Below are 24,500 nucleotides of genomic sequence, written 5' to 3'. Positions count from 1 at the left end.
TCGCAGTGCAAGAAAAAAATCGGCATGACGCCGGGATATCGGCATCCCAGCGACATATCGCCAGTAAACATGAGCGAACACCAAAATGTTCGGGTTCGCGTTATTCGAAAAGAACTTCCCGCGATGTTCGGGTGTTCGTTTCGAATAACGAACCCCATTGAAGTCAATGGGCGACCGGAACATTTTTGTATTTCGCCGATGCTCGCTAAGGTTTTCATGTGTGAAAATCTTGGCAATTCAAGAAAATGATGGGAACGACACAGCAAGTTCTCCTCTGCCACAGCTGTAACAGCTGTGGCAGAGAAGAACGATGTTAGCCCATTGAATTCAATGGAGCCGTCAATACAGCCGACTCCACTGAATGCAATGGGCTGCCGGCGATCGCGGGATGAATTGTCGGAAAGGGGTTAAATATATAAGCCCTTTCCTGCAATTCATCCAGAAATGTGTAAAAATAAAAAATATATATATACTCACCTGGTGCCGACAGACGGAGTTCAGCGCGGCAGGCTGCAGTTCTCCTGAACTGCTCTGAACAGCTGTGAGTAGTATTCAGCAGCCGGGGATTTAAAATCCCCGCCTGCTGAATAAGATGCCTCTGAATGGTCACAGCCTGACCAATCAGAGGCCAGCCCTCACTCACACCCATTCATGAATTCATGAATGGGTGAGTCAGGGCTGCCTCTGATTGGCTCAGGGGCAGGAGAGAGGGGCAGGTAGAAGTCCCCGGCATTCTATTCCATTGCTTTTAATGTGTTTGGCACTGCTACCGATCCTATTGAAAGCACTGCTTTCTGCCAAGCCCTGCAAAATGATTATCAGGGAAGGGGTTGAAATATAAGCCCTTCCCCAATAATCATCCATAAGTGGTGAAAAAAAGTTATAACCTTTCCTCCTGCACTCATCCGCATCCTCCTGCTGGCTTCCCGGCACTGATTTCTAAATCCCCGCCTGCTGAAAGGGCTGTGCAGATTGGCTGAGGGCTCAGCCAATAGCAGCTACTGCTTAGCTATTGGCTGAGCGCTTAGCCAATCACACATAGGTCTTAGCTATTTATTCATGAATAGCTATATCTTAGCCTTGTATGATAGCCTTGTATGGAGCTGCCGGCAGCTCTCATGGCTTTAGCTCCACTAGTTGTCTTCTGATTGGTGCACACAAAGTAATGAGCGCACCTAAGTTGGCACACAAAGGCGCTTGTGTCTAGGAACCCTCAAGTCTAAGCAACCCCATGTTGTGCGTTTCAATAACACATTATCAACATTTTCGGTCCACGCATCAGACAAAGGGCTGAAATGTTTATTTGCAACGTCTGTGAAGCCATTGTTTGAATTTAACACACAGCTAGCGCATTTGATAATGGCAGACCACTTAATTTTTAAAATTAACAGCTTTAGAAAAGGGACATCACACACAAAATTATGACAACAAAGCAGCCGTTACAGGTAATGTGATTTGTAACAGACATTGTGTGCGTCTGAGCTAAAGAAAGGTCATTGGAGTAATGTAATGCTATAACGAACTTCACAGGCGGAAAAGTCTGTAATGCAAGCTTTTAGCCAAAATTTCACAAATTAATTGTATGATGATGTTTTGCGCTGAACTGCCTATGGCTGGCGTTGCCGAACTGCCGCCTGCTGCTGAGAAGGTACAGGTCCATAAAATGGAAGAATCTGTCTCAAAATGACCGCTAGATACAAAATGGAGCATTATAAGATGTAAATAAGCTTGTGTGTAGTGAAACAATAATTAAAGCAGAAATAACTTGCAGAGCATGGCATTCAGTGTAATGTCTAATGATTTGTTTTTTTCTATTCATCCGAGAACATTTGCCTGGTACAGTCGCTATCAGAAGAGACTCCCCCATGCCCTGAGCTTTGGGAAAAGAGCAGACCGTGCTGATAAGACGCTGCGAACATCCAAACTCACAAGGAATAATCATTTGAAGGACATTTCACATAGATATTCTCACTGCGCTGATTGTTCAACAAAGCACAATTCTTGATGTTTTTCTAACCCAATAAGATTAACCTCGTGACTAATGACGTATTCCTTTCCTGTATTAGATATACTCAGTCAATAAAGATTCAGTGTACGCGCCTTAAGCAGAGTGAGCTGTATATACTTGCCGTGGCTCATCTCTACATATCTGTGAGAGCTAATTACTATAAATCATATAGTTTTTGGCCTCTCTGATGCATCCAGGTATGAACTAATTTGGAACCCAAGGCTTGAAAGGTTAATGTGACCGGTCATGTGTAACGGTCCTTAACAACTGGCGTAGTCGGCAGGATGATTTATTGATTGACGCTGATAATAACCATTGGATTGCGACACAGACCTGGATTGATGATATCAGCCGTGCCAAAGTCCGGGGACTGATCAACCCCATACAGCGCGGTAAGTCACATATATACATATATATGATGTCTACCGTGGTCTGTTTCGGCACGTTTGATTGTAGTCTGTCCTGCGGTCAGTCGTTATTTCAATGTACAATTGTTAAGCTGTCATCAATAGACATTGTTACCTCAGGTCTTGGGTAATCTTAAGTGACACCAAGGGACAGAATCGATAGATATAGGTACCTAAGTTGTTGTTGCAAATTTATTGTGTATTTAAAGATATCCATGAGTATAGGTTCCAGGGGGCGATTCTGACCTCCATTGGAAAAAGGGCTCGGATATTAGGTGTATTTAAAGATATCCATGTGTATAGGTTCCAGGGGGTGATTGAGCATAGGGCATCAGACGTGAACATCACGTGACTGAGCATAGGGCGTCAGACCTCCAGTGGAAAAAGGGCTCGGATATTAGAAACATGTTGAAGTTCTTTAAGAAGAAGTCCAGTGTTACTGGTCTCCTGGATCCTGTCCACTTGGTGTCATGTAGAGGAGGGAAGGAGTATGTGAAGAAGGTTAAGAAGTTATGTGAGATAGTGGGTATGCCGTCTGGTGGCAGGTTACAACCTGGATTGTGGTCAGAAATGTAAGTGTAGAGGGTCACTGAATGATGCTGGTTTATTGAAAGACGCTGAAATGTGGCATAAGGTTTCTGTACAGTTGAAAGCTGAAGGTTATGAGGAAGTTGAATGGATTGAAGAACATGTAAAGTCTTACAAGTACCGTAAGCCTGTCAGACCGCCTCCATATGAGGGCTCTGATGAGACTGATGATGTTCCACATTGGATGTGCACAAGGTGTGGAATTCAAAACCCAGCATATGTGTTATTTATGAGTCTAAATGCAGGGAATAGTTCATATTCACAGAGAGCTGACAGCCGTTTTACAAAGGTGGGGGCTGTCGGAGAAGGCTTGAAAAGTGTGTTAGCTGATAATGAAGGAATTGTAGTTATAGACGATTGCTCAAGTTTGCAGAGAAAGATGTTTCAGTAAGTAACGTAAAGTTGAAGTAAGAAAATTGCAGATTCAAGATGGCGATTATTCATATGCTTTGAGTTGAAGACAAAGGAAGGCAGTCCTTCACCACATCTGAGGGCACCGCCCCGGCCGTGTCATGGATGATGTTTTTCTCCCTTTGTCCTGCCCCTAGATGGCCGTGTTGTTATTGGGGCCAATACCAGTCGATATATCTTGATACGTGTCTAGTATGTAGTATTCCTGGACCCTCCCGTCACCATCGCCCAGTCAGGCCACGCCTTCGGTGGCCATTTCAGTGCCAGCCATAGCCCAGCGGCCATTTTAGCATCTGTTGTAACAATACCTTCAGCTGCCGCTCAGACGTCATCTTAGCTCCGCAGCAGAGATGAGCTGGCTTCTCATCTCCCATCTATGTATGTTTTTACCCAGCATACCAATTCTTTGAACTGCAATGACGAGTGCCTTTTCTGAATTTTGCATAGAAACATTCAAGTCCCCTCATCACGCCTGCAAACAGCCTCCTCCCGATTATCTGTTCTGCAGTCTGTGTTTAGCACCCCCATCCTAAGTAGGTTTGTGCTTAAAATTTCCCATAAATGTAGTTGTTGCTGGAAAATCTTTTCCAGTTTGCAAAAAAAAAAATGGAGGAGAAAGGGAATCCTCTAGTCTGTGTCCCCCTATGACATGAAGCAAGTTCATGCAGAGTCTGCAGACAATTATTAACCACCGTGCTGTCTGTCCTGTATGTTTTAGTATCCTAACATGGTGTCATTGCTGTACGTGTTGTCCATTCCTCATAAGTCAGATACTGCTGAGAAAAAAGGTCGGAAGGAGAGGGTCAATATGTGATAATATATATATAGGAGTACATAGAGGGTTAATGCTTGATCTAAGAGAAGCCCTTCACAGTTATAGACTAAAATAATACTTTTTATTAAGATCCTTTTAAAAAACACGCATGGGCTATAGGACTAACATAACAAAAAACAAAGGGATGTCACAATATCCCTTCACACACAACAGTTCCGTATTTTTTGAAGTCTTTTTCGGAGTCAAGAGGTCCTGATGGTGAGTATCAAAGACACGGTAGTCGATAGATAAGGACACTCTTTGATCTTGACTTATAGTGTGTCAGATCGATAAATCTGATCGGAAGCAAAGCACAAGTGAGCTACACAGCTCTTCACTATATTGTGTTTGCTAATATATATAATCAAGGTAGATTCATTCATAAGATCTACAGAGATATATATCGACTCATGGAACTTCAATCAAATCACTGTTTGTAATCTGAGAAGCACACACGAGTCCATCAATTTGAGCTCAAGTTCAGGCTCAGTTCGAGCTCGACGAGTTTCCCCACAGGTATGTGGTTCATCAGGAGCAGAGCCTATGTTGGACTGGCTACTTGTGTCAGTGTACACACTACTGTGTTGCGTGATAGGTAGAGATCGCTTATAGGATAGTTAGATAGTTCATTCAACCTCTGACAATAAATAGATCACCCTATGGATATGGGATCTGTTGAGCATATATATGCTATATTTCAGACAGAGCATTAGAAGAAAGGAAGCAGAGTAATTGTAATCCTCTGCCTCACTTTTTTATAAGGCGCTAACACTTATTCTTTGTAGAAAGATATTTTTCAAGGTCAGTGAGCAAAGGACCATCTGCTTAGCGGGTGATAGTAGTAACCTATCTGAACTGACAGAAGGTGCTTAGATATGGCAGTGGTACCTAAATGCTCAAAGCCAACCAAAGGATAAGGATGCAGCTCATTGAGCGTAGCTGTTACAGGCAGTAAAGACACCTTATGGATATATCAAATCCTATTATAGGGCCATTTACAGCAGATCCATAGCGCAAATGGCACCACAAATGGTCAGCTCTTTTGCATGCCAGAACAGCCGCACCTTGGGTGGAAAGCAACCTATATAGCGTAATGTTGTGGCTAATTAGATCAATATTTTTAGCTAGGGGTGCAAATTGCACCTATTCATCCAATGCCTGTCTGAAAGTTTCAGGATTGAAAGAGAGATAGATCAAATAATAAGAAAATTGAAAATAAAAAATGCAGCACCTCAGGCTCTGATGGTGAGCCAGAGGGTTATGAGGCGATCTCAGATTGAGAGCCTTATATAGCCCTTAAGGATACGCCCTTCCAGGAGGGATCCATGAATTGGACCAATCCTGACTGGATTCAAATAGTCTGGAGGGGTGGTCTTAGGCTGTTCATACAATTAGTCCCATAGTGGATTATTTAACAAAATGGGAGAGACAGAAGATAGATCTACCGATAGGGCCCCTCTCTGGTCAAAAAATTATGCTCTGCGATCGCTGTATATAGAAGCCGATTGTTTAAAAATAGGCACCGCCGCATAGAGTATACTTGCGCAACACTTCCGGGTCTAAGTGCGCATGCGCGGGCGCCGCGATGACGTCATTACGCTTGTAAAAGGGCGCCGCCGCATAGAATACTAGCATACTTCCAAATCTTCAATGCGCATGCGTGGGCGCGGGCGCCGCGATGACGTCATTCCGCATGTTAGGGCCTCCATGCGTTCCACAGTGTCGTATGGACGCCCGGAAGTAGTAACCTTGTCGTTTATCGGTTGCCAGGCACTGTGGATACACGTCATCACGCACTGTGCGTGGTGTGTGCATTCCATACGATGCGATGACGTGTCCAGCGGAGCGGAGCCAAGCTTACTTGGTTGCTAAGCAGCAACGGTAAACAGACCGGCAGTTCTATATGAAGATGCGATTGACAGTGTCATAGCATCAAGAATGTATGGAGGTTGGTAGCAGTAAGCGGACCAGCGATATTATTGTAGAGTAAATTTTACAGAATCGCTGCATCAATGATATACAGAGATTATTCATATATAAATGAATTTATATCGGTAGACAGATCAGCAGTGCTCTTTATAGAATACATTTACAGCATCAGAGTATCAATGATACATAGATGTAGTATAGATAGTTATTAGTTAGTTACATATCTATATGTACTGCATGAATATTCTGTAATTTTTCTCCCCTAGTAAATTATGATAGTAGAACTTTTATCATGAATATGTAATTAGTAAATAGCCAATAAGTATCTGATGGTTTAACTGTATAATAACAGTGATTATCGGATTTTTTATGGGACAGTGTAGATACGTGACGTATATTATGACCTAAGACAATCAGATATCATAGATAAGGATCACAAAGCCTAGTAGTCGGAGGATTTTATACGATGAAATAATATTATTCGTTTAAGATACTAAGATTTCGACCTTCCTTTGAAGGTTAAATGCAGCTAAGTCGGTGTTTTACTGAGGAGAACATTGCTATGAAGCTGGTTTGGTCACGACTTTATAGAAAGCAATTAAAACATAAATTTGCATTGAGCCCGGACGGATTCAGTGACTCCATCCGAAAAATCCAAGCTGACTCTTTCTGCAAGAGGCGTTTGTCCAGATTGCCTCTGCGACCGTGTGATTTTAAAATTTCAATGCCTTGAAATTTCAAAGAGGAAGGATCCCCATTATGTTCAGTCCAGACGTGGTCTGCTAATGGCGTAGATTCGTGACGTTCGATGTTGCCGATGTGCCCCTGAATCCTGCGGCGGAACTGCTGTATAGTTTTGCCGATATAATTTTTTGGACAGGGACACGTTGCCATGTACACGATGTATTTAGACCTACAATTCATGAATTCTCGGCATTGATACGTTTTATTTGTTGCGGCGCTGGTGAAAGAACTACTTTTTAAGATGAGGGGACAAACTGAGCAACCCTGACAGGGAAATGTCCCACAAGGTCTACTGGATTCCAGCCAAGTTTTTCTACTCTCGTCTATATGAAGGTGGCTCTTTACTAGATGGTCTTTTAGATTCCTTCCTCTTCGAAATGTAATCTGAGGTAACGGTGGTATGAACTCGCTGATGTCTGGGTCCTTTTGTGAATTAATCTAAGAGAAGCCGCAGCTAGTCCGGAGCAGGTCCTCCTCCCCCCTTCCCTTTGCTTTTCTCTTCATCTAACTCTCAAGTCCAAAAGATTAGAGTGAAGAACAATAGCGTTGCTTGCTTTAACAGTATAGAATCCGTAATGAATCCAGTGAATCATAGGCATTTGAATGAGAGAGACAGATTTGACCGCATGGATGGATGAGAGTTAATGACCCGCTTTCAGACTATGATGAATGTAAGATGTGTGATGCAGATATTGATTGGGGATACAATTTCCCCTCCTCCCCCCTGCATATGCAAACTGTAAATTTTCAATGTGGATAGATGTTTGTAGAATATTCATGTTTCTGTTATTGGCACTGATATCTTACAGGCCTTATCTGCATCCACCAAATTCCCACCGGATAGATCGGTACGGGTTGAGACCTCAGGTGCCAGTTCAGAAGAGTTTTGTAAACTAACTGCTCCAACAAACACCCCTCTTTTTCCAGTCCAGAAAAAAAACGCTGAAGGGTCAGCCAGACACCTACCGCATGTAGGCGCTGTGTGATAAAATGTCTGTAAAGCCTCTAAAGACAAACTCCAGTTCTGCAGAATAAAGGTTGTTCTCCTGGGTCATTGTTTAGGCCAAGGAACTGGACATCTGACAGAGGAACAAAAGGCTGCTGTCCAGGCCATACCTGTAGCTACATCTGTTGCCAAACTCCGCACTTTTCTGGGCCTTGTTTCATACTGTCACCCATGAATCCACTCGGTTTCCTCTCTCATGCAACCACTCTATGACTGTCTTTCAATTATTCTTTTCTCTCTCACCTCTGAAGCTAGTCTTGGGTATTCCCAACTACTCTTTACCCTTTACTCTTTTCTGTACTGAACTTTCTAGCCATGTGACGGCAGTGTTGACACAAAAGCACGGAGGACAACCACGGCCACTTGGATACTACTCAATGAGGGTGGATCCAGTGGCTCGAGGAGCTCCCTCATGTGTTTGTGCGGTGGCAGCAGTACAGGTAATGGTTGACAAACCTTCTGAGTTGGTATTGGACTACACCCTCCCGCCCCCCCATTCCTTAGTGGTCCTCACCCCTCATGTCATTCGGAGCATACTCACGCAAGTGCAACCCAAGCACTTATCTCTGGCCTGTCAGATCCGGCTACAATGTGCTCTTTTGAACCTGGCTACTCTTCTTTTAATTGAGTATCCTGGTTCACAGGGGGGAGGAGAAGGCATAGGTGATCTAGGTATTGCAGATCAGCTATTTTTAAATTGTTTGCAACAAGGTTCTGATCTATTTGAAATAGAATATCAGCATGATTGTCCAGCAGTGATGCAACAAGAAAATGTAAGTTTTAAGAGGTTACTGAAGCCCCTGTTAACAATGCATATTTTGAGTTGTTTTTTATAGATGGTACCAGGGGTGATTGACGACTCCACACTGGATATGCAGTGGTCACGCAACAAGATGTCCTAAAAACAGAATGCCTCCGCATGTCCCAGGACAGGAAGCGGAGTTACAGGCCCTCACTGAGGCGGGTAGAGTGGTAGAAGGTAAGACGGCAAACATTTACACTGACTCCCGGTATGCATTTGGCATAGCTCATGACTACGGCCTAACATGGAAGGCTAGATAGCTTGTTACCTCAGCAGGACAGCCACTTAAGAATGGTGCAGCGGTGACAAAGTGGAAAGCTCACACCAATTCCTACAGCAGAGAAGCAAGAGGCAATGCCATCACAGACCAGACAGCAAAGACAGCGGCCCTCAAGCCGTGGAAGAAAAGAAGAAAAGAAGAATTTGACAATAACTTTGGACTTTGATATAAACCTTGGACTTTGACTACTTTGATATGAACTTGGACTCTGATATGAACTTGGACTTTGATATGCTAAAGACTTTACAGTTACAAGCCAGCAAGGAAGAAAAAGACAAATGGACTAAATATGGGAGCAGCAGAAATGGGACGGTGAACAGTCAACAGAACTTGCCCACCACGGTCCCTGTGCCCCATGATGGCCCAGCTGATGCACGGAAAGACACACCTACCGGGGGTCTAGATGTCCGCCTTGAGGTCGTGTCCTCTGGCCTGCTCCGTCGCCTCCGGTGCCGTCCGACATGGCGTGCCCACAAGGGTCTTTCTGACTTTATTTCCGATGATGTCGCCTCCTGTGGCTAGAAACGCGTTGATGCCGAAATCTGCGATCTGCACTGAGCCGTCTTCACCCAGGGGGATGTTTCCAGCCTTAACATCCCTGTGAATCTGGCCGTTCTTATGCAGGTACTCCAGGCCTTCCAGCACCTCCTTCAGCATGGTGGCGATGCTCGCCTCATCCAACACCCCGTTCAAAGCAGCAATGATGTCAACGCTTGAACAAGGACGGGTGGCTCCTGGGTTTTCTGTAGCTGCTGCATCATTTGTCCAATTTTGCGTGATCTTTCCCGTAAAGCAACAGGGCAGAAGTAAATTTGCCACATCACACTTGCCTAGATCACTCTACCCATTTCAGGGATTGCAAATTGGCTACATTCAGCTCCCACTTGTTGGGAAGTATGAATATGTGCTTGTTGTTGATTTCTTTTCAGGTTGGAGACCTACCCTGTTACCAAAGTAAATAAGCAGGTAACCGTACAGAAGCTCATGAATGAGGTAATCCGCAGATACGGGTACCGGAAGTAATTGAGTAAATTACAAAGGTACAAATGTCACAGGTGAAATAATGCAATACATCATGTCTGCTTTGGGTATATTCCAGGCTTTTCACACACCCTACCGTCCACGGAGTAGTGGGAAAGTAGATCCATGGGCAATGAAGGAAATGGGTAAATCTTGAATTGAGTGTCTTCCATTAGTTTTTCTTTTTCTCCGGAGGATACATGCCACAGTAGCCAAGTTTGGGAAATGATTCTCTTGTTAATTTTGTCATAGGTCTCTCCAAGGAATTGTCAATAACGCATTCTGTGGTCTCTGCTTCTCTCTCAGGTCCTACAGACGAGCGTCACAATCTGAAACCAGGTGGCAGGTTTGATCCACATGTGTGTATATATATATAAATGCAATCAGAGTGCCAAAGGGGGGTGCCAGATGAGTTTAAAGCCAGGGATGAAGTTAAGGCCAGATTTGAGTCCCTGTTTAGAATAGTAACCATCAATAAGAATGTTGATATATATTACAACCAACAAAGGTTCGTGAGCTATACAAGAGATGCACTTTAGGGGCTTGCTGATCAGTTGGGCCCCACGGCCACCATGGCTTTCCGGAACTGAGTGGCTCTGGATATGATGCTAGCCGAGAAAGGTGGTGTTTGTAAAATGATTGGTGAAACTTGCTGTACATATATTCCAGATAACACAGGGCCCTCAGGTAAAGTGACTATCGCAATAAAGAAATTGGCCACATTGTCAGAAGAGCTGAAGCGTAATTCTGGGATAACTAACCCCTGGGATGAGTGGTTTGCATGGACCGGACAGTGGAAACAATTCTTGATGCAGATAGGAATAGGGATTCTGGTTACTCTTATCATACTCCTGCTACTTTCTGTCTGTATTGTGCCCTGCATGAGATGCTAAGCTTACAGACCAGATGGTGCCTGTTGCTCCCGTATATGCTGATGCGGAAAACCCCGATGGCTATATGCCTATGATACAACAGAGCGATTTGTCCCCTTATGCATCTGTCTGAGCAGAAACAGGGGTTACCACTCTAGTCTCCCAGCCATTAGAATAGAATAGCATGTGTGTTGTAGATCCCTTCTGTGTCTATTAGGTCTTCGTGTTTAGTTAGTTAGGATTAGTTGTCGGGGAAGGGATTAGCCCTTGGACAGCTGACCAACAATGATAGGTAGGGCATAGATCATAAACTAGAGATAGGGAAAGCAAACCTTACCCCGTCCTGTAGAAGTTATAAAGTATTGTTTATTTTGAGACAGTTTCTAGGGGGATTTGAGAAGGTACAGGTCCATAAAATGGAAGAATCTGTCTCAAAATGGCCGCTAGATACAAAATGGAGCATTATAAGATGTAAATAAGCTTGTGTGTAGTGAAACAATAATTAAAGCAGAAATAACTTGCAGAGCATGGCATTCGGTGCAATGTCTAATGATTTGTTTTTTTCTATTCATCCGAGAACATTTGCCTGGTACAGTCGCTATCAGAAGAGACTCCCCCATGCCCTGAGCTTTGGGAAAAGAGCAGACCGTGCTGATAAGACGCTGCGAACATCCAAACTCACAAGGAATAATCATTTGAAGGACATTTCACATAGATATTCTCACTGCGCTGATTGTTCAACAAAGCACAATTCTTGATGTTTTTCTAACCCAATAAGATTAACCTCGTGACTAATGACGTATTCCTTTCCTGTATTAGATATACTCAGTCAATAAAGATTCAGTGTACGCGCCTTAAGCAGAGTGAGTTGTATATACTTGCCGTGGCTCATCTCTACATATCTGTGAGAGCTAATTACTATAAATCATATAGTTTTTGGCCTCTCTGATGCATCCAGGTATGAACTAATTTGGAACCCAAGGCTTGAAAGGTTAATGTGACCGGTCATGTGTAACGGTCCTTAACACTGCCATTCTACAGCACCTTCGGGAGTTTGAAAGTAATTGGTCATCTGATCACGGATACGGAAAGGGCCACCGATGCCGGACGGCCACGCCTTGCTGCCTGTGCGCCAAATGCATTATGTAGGGGGCACAGGGGGATTTCTTCATCACTAGGACCTTGCTCAATTATACAATAATTATGCAGTACAAGGCAGGCCTTTATCACCCCAACTGCACGCTCAGGGTTCAAACACAGCATCGTTTCCAAGACACGCCAACGTGCAACCATAATTCCAAACGCACACTGAACGTATCTCCTGGCCCTAGATAGTCTGGCGTTGAAAATCCTGCGAGCATTTGTTAACTGTCGTCGAGGGTAAGGCCGCATCACTTGCGGGGACAGGGCAAAACCCTCATCCGCCACTAGGACATAGGGAATTGGCGGACCATCACATCCAGGAATGCGCTGTGCTGGAGGAACATATAAGGTGCCTTCTTGCAGCCATTGACCAATGCGGGAGCCCAGAAATGCACGAGAATCTGCCGTACTGCCGTAAGCCCCAACATCCACTAATACAAATTTGTAGTCGGTGTCCGCGATAGCCAGCAAAACCACCGAAAAATCATTTTTATAATTAAAAAAGCATCTGCCTGAATTTGGGGGCTTACGCAAACGCACGTGCTTGCCATCTAGTGCACCTATGCAGTTAGGGAAAGCAGCGCTGGCCTTAAACCTATCGGCCACATGCAGCCAATGTCCCACTGTCGGGGTAGGCATTACTTCATGGCATAACACATGCCACAGTGCGGCACAGATGCGATGTACTACAGTTGCCACAGTGTTATGTCCAAGGTGAAATTGGAAGTGGAGCGTTGAAAACGAGTCTCCTGTAGCCAAGAATCTACAGGAGAAGAAAGATAAAGAGAATTAAACATTGCGAGTTTGCAAAAGGCATTGTAATATGCAAAGTGATTACCTAACATCATTTGCAAGCAATTAAAATAGAGTACCGGTGGCGTTACACTCCTAAGTATATATGGAGATGTTTGGACGTTATGACCCAAATAAAGTGTCGTCCACTTGCTATCAGGAACACCCTATATGCACTTAAACATTTAGAAAAGAAAAAAAAAAAGTTCAACAGCAGGGGGAAAAAAAAGCATGTTGCTGTGACTCATTCTGCTGCCACAATACATACGCCTGCATGTTATGACGTTTGCAATGCTCAACAACAATGGGTGCATGGGTTTCTACAAACCTTGAGCATGCTACTGCAAAGGCAATGCTTCAAGTGTGGTTGCGCTTTGGTTTCACATATGCGAATAGTCCCAAAAGGAAAAATTATACGATAATAGTTGTACATGTCAACTCAGCAGCAAGCACTGTTTCCCCCCGCCCAGGACCTCGGCCTCTGCCTACACCCTCATTCGAACGCCCACGTCCACATCCACATCCTCGACCTCGACCCTTACCCCTAATCTTTATCTTGTTGGATAATGCACTTGGTCAAAATGCTACACAAACTGCGAGTTATTTAGCATACGCTCATAGGCCAAAATAGACACTGTAAACTGAGTATAGTGTTGTTAGATAGTGTGGATTGACAGGACCCACACAGGGGTATGTATCATAGGCTTCGAGCCCCAAAAAAACAAATTTTAACAGTCTATACTGTTGTTATATAGCGTGCATTAACAGCACCCACACACGGGTATGTAGTGTTCGCTTTCTGCCACCAAAATTTTTTTAAAACAGTGTATACTGTTGCTAGATAGCATGCATTGACAGCACCCACACACGGGTATGTAGCATTCGCATTCAGCCCCCCCCCTAAAAAATTTTAAACTGTGTATATTGTTATTAGATAGCGTGTAGAGATGAGCGAACGTGCTCGGCCACGCCCCTTTTTCGCCCGAATACCGCGATTTCCGAGTACTTCCGTACTCGGGCGAAAAAATTCGGGGGGCACCGTGGCGGCACGGGGGGTAGCAGTGGGGAGTGGGGGGGAGAGGGAGAGAGAGAGGGCTCCCCCCTGTTCCCCGCTGCTACCCCCCGCACCGCCACGCCTCTCCCCGCCCCCCGGCGCCCCCCGAATCTTTTCACCCGAGTACTGAAGTACTCGAAAATGGCGGTACTCGGGTGCGTAAGTACTCGAAACGAGTACGTTCGCTCATCTCTAATAGCGTGCATTGACCGCACCCACACACAGGTATGTAGCGTTCGCTTTCAGCCACCCCAAAAAAAATTTAAACTGTGTATACTGATATTAGATAGTATGCATTGACAGCACCCAAACACGGGTATGTAGCATTCGCTTTGAGACCCCCATAAAAGAAAAAAAAAAGAAATGATAGGAGTTGTGTTAATTCCTATCTAGTCTCTGTACACCAGTAGCAGTATTCTGCCGGGATGCTTGTGAATGGTTGGTGCGCACTATTGCTCCCAGCCAGCCAAACTGCAGATGCACAAAAGTGGACTTGTAGTCCCAAAAAGGACTGTTGGGTTCTTGTACAGTGGATCCCAGTCTAAACGCAACCTCTATCCTACTCTATCACTTTCCCTGATTAGCTGCAGCTCTGTCCCTGAACTCATCCAGCCTCTGTCTGAGGCGAGCATCAGGTGACCTGAGTTTTTATGCTCGTAGGTTACCTGCTCCGGCCAGGCAGTCACTGTTGTAGACGTGCACAGGGTTGCACGTCATAGCAGGAGGTACCAAAGCCTTCCCTGCATGTGTATTGGCTAAAAAAAGGCGCAAAACGTGTAGGGAGGAGAGGGTGAAATTTTCTCGAGCACTGCGTGGTGCTCGGCTTGAGTATCGAGTACATCGAGTAGGCTAATGCTCGAACAAGCATCAAGCCCGGATGAGCATGCTCGCTCATTTCTATTTATATTATATTATTATTTTTTTATGTATAAATATTGTCGAGTCTGTATATATTTCCACCTATAAATCCTGGATATTTCATCTCCACCTGTGGATTACTAACTCCCCAGTCTGGAATATACCCGGGGTTAAAAGGGCCTAGGCTAGATTATACGCCGGGTATATTATGGCCTAGGCCAAACTATACCCAGGGGTGTAAAAAAACCAAGGCCAGACTATACCCTTTCAGGCCAGAATATACCCCTCTTGTGAACAGTTAAATTAATTGAACATTATGTTATAATTGCATTATAATGTTTTGGGTGTTTTATGTGAATGTGTAAACACTACTAAGAAGTGCGGGAATAATCTTTCATCTTTGTGTAATTCTAATATTTTTACTGATTGAAGTTTTTCTGGTTGAAGTAATAAAAGTCTATGTGTTTTAAGATTTAAAGGGCCGTCACAAATGCAGGTATGCACTTCTGTATGGCCATTACAAAGCACTTTGTAATAAACTGTGTGCTTTGTAAATGAGCCATACAAAAGATATATACTTACCTGAATGGGTACCCCACGTGCTTACGATTCCATAATTCTTGGTTACGACAAATTCTCCTCTTCTTGTCGTGCAGGTGGAGTAGCGTTGGCGGGTTACTTGTGAATGGCGTCTGCCGGCAGTCTTTTTCTTTTCTTTGTCATGCAGGCTCAGTAGTTCTACTCGTGAGCCCTTGTCTGTTTCTTCGTGCATGCGCAGTGCCTCCACTTTCGGGTTTTTGCTTCTTCAGTCAATGCCTGCTGCTGTGAACTCTCAGGAGCAAGAAGAGCAACAGAAGCTTCCACCGACAACTGTCCAGCGCTGAAGGGTGAGTGGGGTGGTATGCAGTGCAGTATTGGAGGGCACTATTACTAGTGCTGCCACCATGGACGGACGGGGGAGGGGGGTTCACCATTACTACTGTGGCAACTATTGGGGGTCACTATTACCACTGGTCAACTATTGGAGGGGGTCACTATTACCACTGGGGCAACTACTGGGGGGTCCCTATTACTACTTTGGCAACTATTGGGGGGTCTGTATTATTATTGGGGCAACTATTGGGGTGTCCGTATTTCTACTGGTGTGGTTTTGGTGCAGTTTTATTACTGTGTATCTACTGGGGCAACTATTGGGGGTCTGTATTATTACTGGGGCAAATATTGGGAGGTCTATTTTTACTGGAGCGGTTTTGGTGTGGTTTTGATGTGGTTTCAGTTATCTGCATTATCAGCTTCCTTGGCTCAAAACAATGGATGGATGGATGGATGGATGGATGCAAAGAGGAATCGATAGATGGATACAAAGCGGGATGGATGGGTATAGAGACAGACCAACTATTGGCAACTAATGGGGGGTTCTGTATTACTATTGGGGCAACTATTGGGGGGGTCTGTATTTCCCCTACTTCCTCCATGTTTCCCCCTTCTTATATGCCTGTATGCCTGAGAGCTTCTCCTCCTCACATGTGTGTAGTGGGCCCATTGGTAATAGATTTACCAGACATTGAGGTATTTGATTTGTTAGATCTATTGGTGAGAAGGTTTTTTTTTTTTTTTAAAGTACTGTTATGTATCTCCAGACCAAGGATAGAAGGCAGGAGATTTGTAATTGGAAGGTTGAGTTTTTGAGGGATTAAAAGGTTGTTCTTTGGATTTCCTATATTGCCAAGAAAAGACATTAGATATGTAAATTTTATTTATTTATTTTTAATTATATTTAATTCTAAAGTATTAGTGTGATATAAAAATATAAATGCAAATCAATCTAACCACATTCTACCAAACCCGCAAACGTATTTAAAAACATTTTAGCCAGTGATTGGTGTTTCTTTGTTGGTCTTTTAAGTAACAGATTTGAAAATGAATTTAACATTAGGTTCCACTCAACAGTGAAAGAGGCATCGTTTACGAAAGCAGAAAGTCCATGCAGTGATATTATCCACTAAAGAGGTTAGTTTAAAGAGGTTAATCTTAACTTCCTTATTTTATCACCCAAGTCTTTTTTTAATGACTTTAATAGAGATGAGCGAGCACCAAAATGCTCGGGTGCTCGTTACTCGGGATGAAATTATCGCGATGCTCGAGGGTTCGTTTCGAATAACGAACCCCATTGAAGTCAATGGGCGACCCGAGCATTTTTGTATATCGCCGATGCTCACTAAGGTTTCCATTTGTGAAAATCTGGGCAATTCAAGAAAGTGATGGGAACGACACAGCAACGGATAGGGCGGGCGAGGGGCTACATGTTGGGCTGCATCACAAGTTACCAGGTCCCACCATTAAGCCACAATAGCGGCAAGAGTGCCCCCCCCAACAATTTTTACTTCAGAAAAGCCCTCAGCAATGCATACCTTAGCTAAGCAGCACACTACCTCCAACAAAGCACAATCACTGCCTGCATGACACTCCGCTGCCACTTCTTCTGGGTTACATGCTGAACAACCCCCCCCCCCCCCCCGCCCGCACGACCCAGTGTCCACAGCGCACACAAAATTGTCCCTGCGCAGCCTTCAGCTGCCCTCATGCCACACCACCCTCATGTCTATTTATAAGTGCGTCTGCCATGAGGAGGAACCGCAGGCACACACTGCAGAGGGTTGGCACGGCTAGGCAGTGACCCTCTTTAAAAGGGGCGAGGCGATAGCCCACAATGCTGTACAGAAGCAATGAGAAATATAATCCTGTGCCACCGCCATCAGGAGCTGCACACGTGGGCATAGCAATGGGGAACCTATGTGCCACACACTATTCATTCTGTCAAGGTGTCTGCATGCCCCAGTCAGACCGCGTTTTTTTATAAATAGTCACAGCCAGGTACAACTCCGCAATGGGAATTCCGTGTGCACCCACAGCATGGGTGGCTCCCTGGAACCCACCGGCTGTACATAAATGTATCCCATTGCAGTGTCCTGGACAGCAGAGCTAACGTCAGATTAAATGCAGGTGGGCTTTGGCCCACACTGCATGCCCCAACCTGACCGGGGTTTTTAATTCATGGACACAGTCAGGTACAACTCCCTATTGTAAAGTCCCTGTGGGTGCCAGGTGCCTCAGACAGAGGCTGGATGAGTTCAGGGACAGAGCAGCATGGGTGGGTGCCAGGGAGCCACCGGCGGTACATAAATATATCCCATTGCAGTGCCCATCACAGCTGAGGTAATGTCATGTTTAATGCAGGTGGGCTTTGGCCCACACTGCATGCCCCAGTCAGACCGGGGTTTTTAATACATAGACACCTGCAGGTACAACTCCCTATTGTAAAGTCTGTGTGCACCGATAGCATGGGTGGCTCCCTGGAACCCACTGGCGGTACAAAAATATATCCCATTGCAGTGCCCTGGACAGCAGAGCTAACGTCTGATTAAATACAGGTGGGCTTCGGCCTAAACTGCATGGCCCAGTCAGGCTCGAGTTTTTTATAAGTATGCACAGGCACGTACATCTCCCTAATGGGAAGTCCATGTGGACCGACAGCATGGGTGGGTGCCAGGAAGCCACTGGCGGTACATAAATATATCCCATTGCAGTGCCCAGCACAGCTGATGTAACATCAGCTTTAATGCAGGTGGGCCAAAAATTAATTGGATTACACTGTAGGCGAGGGCCCCAAAAAATTGGTGTACCAACAGTTCTAATGTACGTCAGAAAAATTGCCCATGCCCAACCAAGAGGGCAGGTGAAACCCATTAATCGCTTTGGTTAATGTGGCTTAATTTGTAACTAGGCCTGTAGGCAGCCCAGTTAAAATAAAAATTGGTGGAGGTGAAAGTTTCAACGCTTTAATGAGCATTGAAACGTATAAAAATTGTTTAGAAAAATTATATGACTGGGCCTTGTGGGCCTTAGAAAAATTGCCCGTTCGGAGGAGGAGCAGGAAGAGGAGGATGAATATTATACACAGATTGATGAAGCTAAAAGGTCCACGTTTTTGATGGTGATAGAGAACAATGCTTCCATCCGCGGGTGCAGCCTACGTATTGTTTAGGTATCGCTGCTGTCCGCTGGTGGAGAAGAGAAGTCTGGGGAAATCCAGGCTTTGTTCATCTTGATGAGTGTAAGCCTGTCGGCACTGTCGGTTGACAGGCGGGTACGCTTATCTGTGATGATTCCCCCAGCCGCACTAAACACCCTCTCTGACAAGACGCTAGCCGCAGGACAAGCAAGCACCTCCAGGGCATGCAGTGCGAGTTCAGGCTACGTGTCCAGCTTTGACACCCAGTAGTTGTAGGGGGCAGAGGCGTCACGGAGGACGGTCGTGCAATCGGCTACGTACTCCCTCGCCATCCTTTTACAGTGCTCCCGCCGACTCAGCCTTGACTGGGGAGCGTTGACACAGTCTTGCTGGGGAGCCAGAAAGATGTCAAAGGCCTTAGAGAGTGTTCCCCTGCCTGCGCTGTACATGCTGCCTGATCTCCGCGCCTCCCCTGCTACCTGGCCCTCGGAACTGCGCCTTCGGCCACTAGCGCTGTCGAATGGGAATTTTACCATCAGTTTGTCTGCCAGGGTCCTGTGGTATAGCATCACTCTCGAACCCCATTCCTCTTCGGGTATGAGAGTGGAAAGGTTCTCCTTATACCGTGGGTCGAGCAGTGTGTACACCCAGTAATCCGTAGTGGCCAGAATGCGTGTAATGCGAGGGTCACGAGAAAGGCATCCTAACATGAAGTCAGCCATGTGTGCCAGGGTACCTGTACAGAACACATGGCTGTCCTCACTAGGAAGATCACTTTCAGGATCCTCCTCCTCCTCTTCCTCCTCCTCAGGCCATACACGCTGAAAGGATGACAGGCAAGCAGCATGGGTACCCTCAGCAGTGGGAAAAGCTGTCTCTTCCCCCTCCTCCTCATCCTCCTCATGCTCCTCCTCCTCAACGCGCTGAGATATAGACAGGAGGGTGCTCTGACTATCCAGTGACATACTGTCTTCCCCCGCCTCCGTTTCCGAGCGCAAAGCGCCTGCCTTTAGGCTTTGCAGGGAACTTCTCAAGAGGCATAGCAGAGGAATGGTGACGCTAATGATTGCAGCAACCCCGCTCACCATCTGGGTAGACTCCTCAAAGTTTCCAAGGACCTGGCAGATGTCTGCCAACCAGGCCCACTCTTCTGTAAAGAATTGAGGAGGCTGACTCCCACTGCGCCGCCCATGTTGGAGTTGGTATTCCACTATAGCTCTACGCTGCTCATAGAGCCTGGCCAACATGTGGAGCGTAGCGTTCCACCGTGTGGGCACGTCGCACAGTAGTCGGTGCACTGGCAGATTAAACCGATGTTGCAGGGTGCGCAGGGTGGCAGCGTCCGTGTGGGACTTGCGGAAATGTGCGCAGACCGGCGCACCTTTCCGAACAGGTCTGACAAGCGTGGGTAGCTTTTCAGAAAGCGCTGAACCACCAAATTAAAGACGTGGGCCAGGCATGGCACGTGCGTGAGGCTGCCGAGCTGCAGAGCCGCCACCAGGTTACGGCCGTTGTCACACACGACCATGCCCGGTTGGAGGCTCAGCGGCACAAGCCAGCGGTCGGTCTGCTCTGTCAGACCCTGCAGCAGTTCGTGGGCCGTGTGCCTCTTATCTCCTAAGCTGAGTAGTTTCAGCACGGCCTGCTGACGCTTGCCCACTGCTGTGCTGCCACGCCGCGCGACACCGACTGCTGCCGACGTGCTGCTGCTGACACATCTTGATTGCGAGACAGAGCTTGCGGAGGAGGAGGAGGAGGGTGGTTTAGTGGAGGAAGCATACACCGTCGAAGATACCACCACCAAGCTGGGGCCCGCAATTCTGGGGGTGGGTAGGTCGTGAGCGGTCCCAGGCTCTGACTCGGTCCCAGCCTCCACTAAATTCACCCAGTGTGCCGTCAGGGAGATATAGTGGCCCTGCCCGCCTGTGCTTGTCCATGTGTCCGTTGTTAAGTGGACCTTGGCAGTAACTGCATTGGTGAGGGCGCGTACAATGTTGCGGGAGACGTGGTCGTGCAGGGCTGGGACGGCACATCGGGAAAAGTAGTGGTGACTGGGAACTGAGTAGCATGGGGCCGCCACCGCCATCATACCTTTGAAAGCCTCCGTTTCCACAACCCTATACGGCAGCATCTCCAGGCTGATAAATTTGGCTATGTGCACATTTAACGCTTGAGCGTGCGGGTGCTTGGCGGCGTACTTGCGCTTGCGCTCAAACACTTGCGCTAGCGATGGCTGGACGGTGCGCTGACAGACATTGGTGGATGGGGCCGAAGACAGTGGAGGTGAGGGTGTGGGTGCAGGCCATGAGACGGTAGTGCCTGTGTCCTGAGAGGGGGGTTGGATCTCAGTGGCAGGTTGGGGCACTGGGGGAGAGGCAGCGGTGCAAACCGGAGGCGGTGAACGGCCTTCGTCCCACCTTGTGGGGTGCTTGGCCATCATATGTCTGCGCATGCTGGTGGTGGTGGCTCCACGGCTGATCTTGGCGCGACAAAGGTTGCACACCACTGTTCGTCGGTCGTCTGCACTTTCAGTGAAAAACTGCCAGACCTTTGAGCACCTTGGCCTCTGCAGGGTGGCATGGCGCGAGGAGGCACTTTGGGAAACAGTTGGTGGATTATTCGGTCTGGCCCTGCCTCTACCCCTGGCCACCGCACTGCCTCTTCCAACCTTCCCTGCTGCTGCCCTTACCTCCCCCTCTGAAGACCTGTCCTCAGTAGGCTTAGCAAACCAGGTGGGGTCAGTCACCTCATCGGCCAGCTGCTCTTCCTCCGAATCCTCTGTGCGCTCCTCCCTCGGACTTACTGCCCTTACTACTACCTCACTGATAGACAACTGTGTCTCATCGTCATCGTCCTCCTCACCCACTGAATGCTCTTGAGACAGTTGCCGGAAGTCCCCAGCCTCATCCCCCGGACCCCGGGAACTTTCCAAAGGTTGGGCATCGGTCACGACAAACTCCTCCGGTGGGAAAGGAACCATTGCTGCCCATTCTGGGCAGGGGCCCGAGAACAGTTCCTGAGAGTCTGCCTGCTCCTCAGAATGTGTCACTGTAATGGAGTGAGGAGGCTGGGAGGAAGGAGGAGCAGCAGCCAGAGGATTCTGAGTTGCAGTAGTGGACGGTGTAGAAGTCTGGGTGGTCGATAGATTGCTGGATGCACTTTCTGCCATCCACGACAGGACCTGCTCACACTGCTCATTTTCTAATAAAGGTCTACCGCGTGGACCCATTAATTGTGAGATGAATGTGGGGATGCCAGAAACGTGCCTCTCTCCTAATCCCGCAGCAGTCGGCTGCGATACACCTGGATCATGAGCTTGGCCTGTGCCCACACCCTGACTTGGGCCTCCGCGTCCTCGCCCGCGTCCACGTCCTCTAGGCCTACCCCTACCCCTCAGCATGCTGTATTACCAGTAGTGCAGAAACAGAACACTGTAATTAAATGTGCCGTTTATTGGCCTGTGGTTGGAGGCTGACTTCGCTTACGGAACGCACAGCAGAGCCAGGAAATAATTTTGCGCAAGCCTGCTGTAACACTTAGCTAGCTGCGTATGAATTAGGACAACTACCCCCAGCAGAGACCCAGTACACTGAGGACGGTCACAGGCAGCCCAAATAGATTTTTTTTCCCAAATGTTTTTGGAAAGGCCCACTGCCTATATACACTAAATATGTCTTCTGTCCCTGCCTCACCAGCACTACTGGCCCTGGACTATGTATAATTACTGCAGGAAGCAATGCTCTGCACGGCCGATATACAAAAAAAAAGATGTGCAACACTGCAAAAAGCACCCTCCACACTACTGCACACGGTTAGATGTGGCCCTAAGAAGGACCGTTGGGGTTCTTGAAGCCTAAAATACTCCTAACACTCTCCCTATAGCAACTCCAGCAAGACAGCACTTTCCCTGATCTCTGTCAGAACGCATCTGTGGCGAGCCGCGGGAGGGGCCGATTTATATACTCGGGTGACACCTGATCTCGCCAGCCACTCACTGCAGGGGGGTGGTATAGGGCTTGAACGTCGCAGGGGGAAGTTGTAATGCCTTCCCTGTCTTTCTATTGGCCAGAAAAGCGCGCTAATGTCTCAGAGATGAAAGTGAAAGTAACTCGAACATCGCGTGGTGCTCGTTTCGAATAACGAGCATCTCGAGCACGCTAATACTCGAACGAGCATCAAGCTCGGACGAGTACGTTCGCTCATCTCTAGACTTTAACAATGTCTGATGTAACGTATTCCATTCGGTTTTTATGCTTCCAACTTCGGATTGCTGAGCCCGAAAATCTAGAAGACCGGATTTCCTTATGTTTCTGCCCACCAGTTGTGGGCCTATCAAGAATCACACAATTTTACCTGCCAATAATAGCAAACCACTCAAACATCAAAAAAAGAGTGGGCAGAGAAGAAGAGGAAAATGTCTTAACAAAAAAACCCAAACCAACATATACAATAAAAAATGTCTAGTTGATGTGAGTACATGGCGAAATTGGAAATCTTCAATGTCTCCAAAGATTGCTTTAATAAAGGTGAAATTGAGGTCCTGAGCAATGTTTTATCTATTAGCCCTCCAGGGGCCCAATTCATTTAACCTGCTTGTAGACCTCAATAGATTTACACTTAATTAACCCTAACTAGACATTTTACCCTTAAAAATTGGATAGCCAATTTGGCCGCGATCCTAATCCAACTAGTAACGTTAGCTCTGGTTATATCACTGATATCGATAATATGATCAAGGTTCTATTAAAACAACCCAATCCTACAGAATTAAAACCTTCCAATCATTTTTATCCTATTGAGAACAGAGTTCCTTTTGTTAAAACGTTTTACAATAAACTTTTAGATGATTTTAAAAGCATATCCAAAAATAATGTAACATCTAAACATAATCTAAACAGAACCCAAAGTCATATAGTCAGAAAGTTGCCTATTAATGATAAAATCATTATTAAGAGTGTTGATAAGGGAGGTGGAATAGTGATATGGACAGTATTTCTTACAATGCTGAGGAAGTAATGATATTAAGGGATTCTGATTATTACAAAACCCTAGATAATAACCCCACACCACAGATCAAAGAAGCACTTTTTAAACTTGTGGACAAAGCTGTCTCAGATAATTCTCTAACAAAAAATGAAAATGGCTATATCTGTATAAAAAAAAACAAAATACCAAGACGTCTCAGCTGTAATTGGCTCCCTCATTTGGCATTTGCTACCTGCATGTATTGGTGATGCACATGTTAGCTCTCCTGAGTCAATAAGTATATGGCCTGGAAAGATAGTATTACAGCAGCACACCTTCTTTAAATCACATATATATGTGTACACATATGTGATATGCAGTGCTCACCCTGCAGTGGACAGAATTCAAATCCAGAAAATCACAATGTAGAAAGTAGAGGTGCAGGAAAGCAGAATTATGGTGTCAGCAGCTCAAAACATCACACGGATGTGTCTTTATTCCCTCACGTTCGTATAGACAGGCGACGTTTCGACTACTATTCCGTAGTCTTCGACAAGCTCAATTCACATCTCACACAAACACCATTATATAATAAAGTGCACCAATCAAAACACATCAAAAACATTAAAACAAGATATAAAACACCTGTTTGGGTCTCAAATTCATCCTCCGCTATGGATTGCCGAACATCACAACATGTCACTCCGTGTCAGTGTCCAGCACCCTCATTTGCAAATGTCTAGAAGTAAATGAGCTCTCTGCATCATGTTTTTCCCATTGAATCTAATGCACATG

The sequence above is a fragment of the Eleutherodactylus coqui genome, chromosome 3, assembly GCF_035609145.1.
Source record: "Eleutherodactylus coqui strain aEleCoq1 chromosome 3, aEleCoq1.hap1, whole genome shotgun sequence".
In the NCBI taxonomy this organism is placed as follows: domain Eukaryota; kingdom Metazoa; phylum Chordata; class Amphibia; order Anura; family Eleutherodactylidae; genus Eleutherodactylus; species Eleutherodactylus coqui.
This window is presented reverse-complemented; position numbering follows the sequence as displayed.